At 32.4% G+C, this 9,122-nt stretch overlaps 1 long non-coding RNA gene across 1 annotated transcript; it reads right to left on the reverse strand.

Annotated features, from left to right (window-relative positions):
* Positions 1-1,795: 1,795 nt before the first annotated feature.
* On the reverse strand, positions 1,796-7,115 carry LOC124540696. The gene is made up of 5 exons (XR_006967163.1): positions 7,042-7,115; positions 6,525-6,552; positions 4,620-4,672; positions 3,923-3,949; positions 1,796-1,822 (listed from the first exon to the last, which is right to left on the reverse strand). It is a non-coding gene; the product is annotated as an uncharacterized LOC124540696 (long non-coding RNA).
* Between the last annotated feature and the right edge of the window lie 2,007 nt (positions 7,116-9,122).

The raw sequence follows: 9,122 nt of genomic DNA on the forward strand, positions 1-9,122 counted from the left end.
GTCGTTCTTCTACGATGCCTCTGGCAGCGGATAATCTTTGCATCGCCAAGTAACAGTCTGTAAATTTTCCCACTGCTGGGCTAAGGCCTCCTCTCCCATTAATGGGTTTGGATCATATTCCACCACGCTGTTCCAATAAGGGTTGGTGGAATGCACATGCGGCAGAATTTCGATGAAATAAGACACATGCAGGTTTCCTCAAGATGTTTTCCTTCACCGCCGAAAACGAGATGAATTATAAACATAAATTAAGCACATATGTGGTGCTTGTCTAGGTTTGAATCCGAAATCATCGGTTAAGATACACGCGTTCTGACCACTGGGCCATCTCAGCTCTTGCATCGCCAAAGAGGACGAATTATATACAATATAATAGTATAAAACATATAATATCACCGTTGATCTCGAATGTTCTCCTTTGGTCTGCAAAAACAAAACGAAAAATAAAGAAATACAATTTTTCGCAGGTGGCTTCTCCCGCGTTTAATGGGTTGTATGTTTTAGATATAAAAGTAGTAGTTAAACTTTGTAGGGGTTAAAACTTGCTTTATATACAATTTCATAATTTAAAAACAGTCCAGTCCATGTGTTAAATAAATTATGAAACCTTAAATAAATTATGAATTAAGTTAACCTCCAATTTATGTTCTTCGCAGATTTACCTGCTCTAAAATTACACAATACTCCTCCTATTCTTGCATTGAATTTGAATGACCTTGCTTTAGTATTTACTATGTTAGTGTGTACTCACCATTGCGAAACAGAAGGGACTGATGCACTGGACAATTTATAGCAAAGTTAACAAAAAGTCTACGTAGATATGGTACGACACAACTTAGATGTAACTTCGGCAAAATTCGAAAAACCGATCAAATCTGAATTAAGTACGCTCTCAAATTATTAATATTTATTTATTACGTGAATACGATCTTTACACAAACGTAATAACTTGTAGTATCATATGAAATTTGGCAAACAATTAGTCTAGAGCCTGGGAAAGTACTACTTTTTTGGAAATAAAGGGGTAAAACCTGTTTGTATACCAATCATCAATTTGATATTTTAAGTTAATTTGTAAATATATTCGACAATTTCACATCGACACGTTCGAACTGCCGCGAGAATCTATAGCGACAAATAGCATCGAATGTCGCAATAGAGAGGTGTTTCTTTAATGGTTGTGTGAATCGGCAGTAATCGGTTTCATTGCATTTTCCGATGCTACATATAAGTTGTGTCGTACTTTACACACAATAATCCTAATTATTGCTGTCAATATCCTGTCAATGGGTGGTACGAAGGGCGGGCACACAACAACACTCATTATTACTCAATACTATTGTACATATGACATAATTGACATATGTAAAATAGTATTGTTGTATTCCGATTGAGTGAGCCAGTGTAACTACAGGCACGAGGGGAATAGCATCTTAGTTCCCAAGGTTGGTGGCGCATTGACGAGGTAAGGAATAGGTAATATTTCTTACAGCGTCACTGTCTATAGGTGATGGTAATCACTTGCCATCTGGTGGCCCAAATGCTCGTCCGCCAAGCTATTCCATAAAAAATATATTAATACCTGGAAAACGAATACTCTAGTTTAACAGTGTATTTGTATTTTTATAATAAATTAAAAGTATGTTATTCTTAAGGAAATACTTATAAATGCGGCTTCGTGGGTCCGTTGCTTATGTACCACCCACTCACCAGATATTAAACATAAATACTTTGTATTATTGAGTTTATTTAGACTTAAATGGAATAATTATTACTTAATTATGTATATACTCACAGTAGCGATACTATTTCTTCCGGTGCACTAAAATAATGTTATTATAATCAATTTAAAGTATTAAAATAATAAGTAAATTATTAACAAAGAGGTTTTAATTGTTAACATATTTATGTCTGTCTGTCTCGCTTTCACGCTGGAACTACTGGACCGATTTCAATGAAATTTGCTACACAAATAGTCTAGAGACCGAGAAAGGAAAACTTTTTTTGAATTAAATGGTAAGATCTCTTTGTATACCAATCATTAACGTAATATTTTAAATTAATTTGTAAATTATATTCGTATTCTACGCGAGCAAAGTCGTAGGTAACAAATAGTTAAAATTAAAACCTAACTGCGTCTACTGGCTAAAAGAAAATTTAAACAAAGAATGTTGAAGTATTTCCCTTTATCGTAATTCCGATCTTCCTATCCCTAATGGAGGTCACAAGACGAGGTGTTATTATATATGTTTCCATATATAAATAGAGCTGAGACTTTAAGGTAAGCCCTTACGTACTACAGGTTAAATAAAAAAAATAGTGAAAGTATAAAAAGTATTTAAACCGTAATCTGTTTGGCTCAAATTGCCATGTTATTCGGTTAAATCAAATGAAAAACTAATTTCTATCCATCACTAGTATATACAGATAACAATAAAAAATATCTGACGTTTGAAGTGAGATTTACTCTTTGTATATTTTCTTCAGAAGCTACAGATAATTATTAACTCCGAGATGAGTTTTAGAATATCGAGAATATTAGTAAGAGCTCTAGTTTCAACTTTAAAACAATACGAAGGGAAAGAAGAATTCTTAAAGTTATTAATTTCGGGATATTTACCATGTTTTTTATTTTTGTTCGGTGAAGCTCGATATTTCGACATTATCTACGAATATTCTTGTTGTTGTCTCGTGAACAAGACATTTGAAAAAAAACATGGTAAATATCTCGAAATTAATAACTTTAATAATAAAAATAACCATGTTAATTTAAAATCTTAAGAAGAATTATATTTCAAAAACCAAAAAAAAGTGAGAAGCAAATTCTGTTTCATATAAATAATAATAATACACGAATTTAATACCAATATACCAAAGTCGTTACAAATAGATCAAGTACAGGTTACAAGCTATCGAAGCGTGTAAATAAGAAATAAGATTTAGCACATATGTGACATCATGAGCCCGTGACGAAAACCTCGTCAAGTAATGTGTATCGGTATTCATGGGTACGGCCAGTGGCGGATTTACAAGGCTAGTAGACTATTAAATTTTTGCCGCCCCTACTTTTTTTTACAACATTTATGATTTGCGTTCTATCGTCCTCATGGCATCGGTTTTTCCCGTTATTAATATGATTATAAACTAGGTGATATTTCTGACAGTTACTAGATTATTATTCCAACCCGCTATGTAGTGACGAGTATACAGATTGCGGACGTAATGTATTTATATATATAATTATAAGGTCTTTTTTTAATTTCTGTAAGATAATAACAAAATCTGGCTAAATTTGCCGTCCCTCTAAATCTGCCGCCCTAGGCTCCAGCCTACTTAGCCTATTGGTAAATCCGCCAATGGGTAACATTCCGCGATTCCAGGTTTCCGGCCGAGTCGATATACAAATTCATTAGTTTTCTATGTTGTCTTGGACTGGATGTTTGTGGTGTCGTACATTGGGATCAGAGTAATGTATGTGATGTTGTTAAATATTTATATTTATTTATTTATCACCATCTATGTCCTTTCCTGATTCCTTCTCAACGTGTATGCAAAATATCACGTGACAAGTAAGTCACGAATGAGTAATTGAGACGTTAAACATTTATAATATTGAGATAAAAAAAAAAATTAATTTGGAATTTTTAATTATAAAAAAAGTAGATATATCGTTTACGGTGATTCAAATATCTTCATAAACATATTGGAAGATCGTTTGAGGTTTTATTGTTAAGAGGTAACAGAGAGAGTTCCTGGCACTTTTGTAATAATAGTATATTACCAATACAAGCTAATTTAATTCAATGAAAGGTTCAAATAAAATAATACTGGTTAAGTCAATCACAACCAATATGATATTATATATAAACTATATTCTAAATTAAAAAAATGTAAACTCAAAAGAGTTTTTATATATACTCACATCAGCTCTACAATATAAATCTTTGCACTGAAAAATAAAAAATAATTTATTTGTTATCTTGAATTATTTTTGTCATTGTCATTATTACATAAATGTGAAAGTAACTCCGTCGCTCTGTCTGTCTTTCACGACCAAACCGCTGAACCGAATTTGATGAAATTTGGTGTGAAAAATGTGCAAACTTGAACTCCTAGTAAGGCTATCAGACAACCAACATCCTAAAACGCGAATTAATCCGCGGGCGACTACTACTACTACTACTACTACTACTAGTATTGTATAAATTAATCTGAGTTCGTAAACAGACTACCATTGTCGGTTCACTTATTTATCTTCTAAAGTTTTGCCTCTACTTTTTCTGATTCGCTAAGAGCTGAGATGGCCCAGTGGTTGGTGATGTTTTCGGGTTCAAACCCAGCTAAGCACCACTATATATATGTGCTTAATTTGTGTTTATAATTCATCTCGTGCTCGGCGGTAAAGGAAAACATCGCGCAACCTGCATGTTTCTAATTTCATCGAATTTATGCCACATGTGAATTCCACCAACCCGCAATGGAACAGCGTTGTGGAATATGTTTCAAACGCTCTCATTAATGGGAGAGGAGTTCTTAGCCCAGCGGTGGGAAATTTACGGGCTGTTACTTTACTTTTACTTTAAATTAAATGTTTAAGTATTAAAACGTAGGATACTTACTTCATCTACACAAGTAGCTCTCGTATCTTTGAGTTGATGACTAACATATTCTTCTGAAATTTAATAAATAAATATTTAAGACAACATTTTTTGGGGTTTCTTTTAGAAGAGTTTCAAAAGATCTTATATGATTAATATATATAATAGGAATCTTCATTTAACCATGTGTAAGGGAAATCTGGCGATTATATTGTATTAGAGTTTCAACACTAAAAAGAAGGTCAGAAAATTTTATTTAGCACACGGCACACTCTATACATATAATAAAATGGGAGTGTCTGTTTGTAATATTAAAATAGCCCTTTTTACTATGTACATATGTATTTATACACGATAAATAAACAAATTAAACCATTTTTTACAATTTTTGTCGGTCTGTCTGTTTGCTCTGGCTAATCTCTGGAATAGCTGGACCGATTTTGACGGGACTTTTACGAGCAGATAACTGATATCATAGGGAGTAACGTAGGTTACAATAATATATATATATATATATATATATATATATATATATATATATATATATATATTTAATTCAAACTCGTACTAGGTCGTGGGCACAGTTAGTTGTCAAATATAATAAGTACTTGACAAATTAAAAAAGAAATACCAACAGAATTTTAAGGTTCTTAAGTTGTGTTTATTATTCAATCGTGCTTCGTATTAAAGGATAATTTAGAGGAAGTTTGCGTATTTAATCTGCCACATGTGTATTCATCTATCCACTTTGAAGCAGCTTTGTGGAATATGATCCAATTCTTCTCAAAAGGAGACATAAGACAACATTGGTTTAAGAACAAAAATATAAAAAAGTAATCAAAAGAAGAAATATCGAAGGATTGGCAATGAGTTCGCAATGAATTGGTAATAAGATATTAGCAGGGTATCTTTTTATTATTAATTCAAACACCGAATTGCTTATTTTAAGTTATTTGTACAACTGCTTTTTATACTTCATGAAGCCCTACGCTATCGGTCAACTGTTAGGTAAGTAACACTTAAAGGCGACACTACAACTATTTTTAACTTTGCCGTTTCGTAATTTCACATCGTTTGTAAAAAGTACATTGGTAAAAAAGGCATATTATTCGATACAAGATTTTGTAGATTCGCGTGAGAAATAAATATTGATAATTTGGGTTAGCGAACTTAATTCGGATGTGATCGGTTTTACGAATTTTGCCAATGCGACATCTAAGTTGTGTCGTACTACAATATCATATCGATTAAAATATGTATTTTTTTAACGATCTATAATTGTAGATGGGTTTCGATCGAGTATATTGTAGCCCTGCGCGTAATTATTCATATAGGTAGTGATTTGATTAATGTTATTTGAATGTGCGTGCATGGTTTTATTGCCAACTGCGTCACAGCTTAAATTATTGGATTGCAAATTGATGATGGACTGCATTTGCATTTTGCATTGAACTCTACTATAACGACTTCATTGACTTGGAATTTCTCATTGTTGATTAGTCTTCTTATTGTATAATTAATCAAAATCAAAATAAACTTTATTCATGTAGTCTTTTAGCACTTTTCACAAGCACTTTTGAATCGTCATTTAACAATTAAGTGAAGCTACCACCGTGATTACGTGAGTAAGTTGAGTAAGGTGAAGTGATTACGTGAGTAAGTTGAGTAAGGTGAAGTGATTACGTGATACGTGTACGATGATCTCGTGACGAGATCATCGTATCACGTAATCATTAAATGAACAAGTATTCGTCAATAAAGATGCACTCATTCTAATCGAATAATATTAAAAAAAAATATCATAATGCATATAAGATAATGAATATTAATATTTGTTATATAAAATATATATGTATATGTTAATATAAATATTTGTTTTAAAATCATGATATTCGTTTCAGAACTTATAATTGGAGATTTTTTTACCATCCGGTTCTTTGCCTCCGAACCAAAACTGAAACAAAAAACGATATCTATACTAATCAATAAAAAAACCACTGGTTTAATATTTGGTGGTAGGGCTTTGCAAAGTCGTCTGGGTACGTACCACCCACTCATTAGATACTCTACCAAACAGCAGTGCACAGTATTGTTGTGTTGCGGTTTGGACAGTGAGTGAGCCAGTGTAACTACATGCACAAGAGACATAACATACTAGTTAAATTGGTGGTGCATTGGTGCCTTATATTTCTGACAGCACGATTGTTTCTGTGGGGTGGTGACCACTGACGGTGGTGGTGATCAGGTGACGGGTAAGTTGCATATTGTAATAATTTTTTTTTAGTCCTAATATTTCCTATGTATGTCTTTTGTATACAATAAGGTAGGTATATTAACATAATAATTTAATTCAGCTCAAATGGATATCACAATTATAATAAGATAATTATATATAATATTAATAATATTGATTTATAGTAGAAATATTAAAAATAAAACTTACACCTTCATATGTATGAAATGTGCAAAATAGTGTAACTATGAATAGATACACGTTATGCGATGACATTTTGAAAAATACAATGCTAAGATTGCTTCATGATTAGCTCTGAAGCCAAAACAAATCAATTATTATTCCATTTGAGATAAAACTTTGAAATTGATGCTATCAGTTTAATTATACCACTAGCATGAGTCGAGATGGCCCAGTGGTTAGAACGCGTTCATCTTAACCGATAGTTGCGGGTTCAAACCCAGATAAGCACCTCTGATTATGCATGTGCTTAATTTGTGTTTATAATTCATCTCGTGCTCAGCGGTGAAGGAATATATCGTGAGAAAACCTGCATGTGTCTAATTTCATTGAAATTCTGCCACATGTGCATTCCACAAACCCGGTTTGGTAATGTGTACCAAAACCCTCTAATTAATGGGAAAGGAGGCCTTAGCCCAGCAGTGGGAATTTAACAGGCTATTGTTGTAATGTTGGAGCGCGACTTTATAACAAGATACCCTCAGTCATAAAAAATATTGTCTGTAAATAACTGTCTCATTACATTATTACAAACACATCTATCTGATGCAATGATGTTGTAGTAAACAGATATGTTATTAACGCGCAAAAAGTGAAGACTAGAAAACGTCCTAATTGGGACGTTTGCCTTTAGTCGTTTTACGTAGTAATACGTTATAATACATCATAATTACGTAGTAATACGTTTTGCGTAATTAAAACATCTAGTTATCCCTATTACTTATTGTTTTTATCAAGCTATCCTTTTTACTTTTAACGAAATGTAAAAATAAACTAAAATAAACGGTCCCCGGCGCGGCACACTTTTTTCTGTAGTTGTTGTATGGATATAACATATATGTTTATTAGAATATCATTGATCTGATGTATGTAAATAGAGTAATGGTATTTTCAAATCGAGGCGATTTTTTGTTTATGTATTATTTCATGATTTGTAAGTTATTTTCAATTATGCTCTCATGTAAGTGATGTAATTAATTGTCTTTATGAGAATAAATAATCTTTAAACATATCTTGAATCAAGAAACAATAAAAAATAAAACTCATTATATTACTAATGTTTTATATATATCTTTCTCGGAAGTAAAGAATTTTAATTAAACGCAATAACTTAGACATAGCGGCGCATCTTTTATTAAAAAAAAAAGAGTTTTTGATAATTTAGCACACCTGAGCAGTCTTGGTGCTTTATTGTGAAGCAAATCGGGCATGTTACCTCTTTTATTTTTTATTTACAAAGAAGTCATTTGAGGGAAATACTACATTTACTATGCCTTAAATATGAATAATTCTGAAAAAAACTCTTGTATTATAAGACTACTCACATAACAATAATTTATCTCATTATATTAATTTACCAATCGATACATATATTATTTATCCGCTTATTGTATATGTCGGCGCGACACCACGAATTTAAGAAAAACACGTGTCCAGAAATGATTATTTTAATAATTTAAAACCGTTTGGTTGTCAAATGATAATTTTTAGTGAATTTTGAAATGTTAAATTAGTCTGAAATATTTTAGTATTAGTAAACAGCTGTTATGTTGAGTGAATAAGTCTACCCACCTATTTTTTTTGTTATAAAAGATCAAGCACCCGCCGGAATCGATAGACTTGGTCGAGCCGTCGGAGCGATCGGACCGTCTCATATTGGAATAAATCAGAGAGGATTATTTCCTAAGTTTTATTTTATACCACCGAAGATGGTTAAAGATCGAAACTCTGACACTCGTGACGTCAGCTATGCTGACGTCATGTTTTTAAAAACGGGCTTGGACATTCCTGCTCCGTTATATATAATTATATCCTTTTACCGCCTATCCACCAATCTAGCTTTCTTCTGCCCTGCCCGTTCAAAATCCACCGCCTTTTGTTTTTCTCGTGCCAGGCAGTACTAGTCAGCACACCACGCCACGAGAGGAAGTGACGGGAGTCCCACAATACGGTGTCGATAACCGAATCAATAATCATACTAATAAATATTATTTAATAAAAAACGTATTTAAAAATCAAAACCGTACTAAATATTATTATTTCAGTTAAAA

The sequence above is a fragment of the Vanessa cardui genome, chromosome 26, assembly GCF_905220365.1.
Source record: "Vanessa cardui chromosome 26, ilVanCard2.1, whole genome shotgun sequence".
Lineage (NCBI taxonomy): Eukaryota > Metazoa > Arthropoda > Insecta > Lepidoptera > Nymphalidae > Vanessa > Vanessa cardui.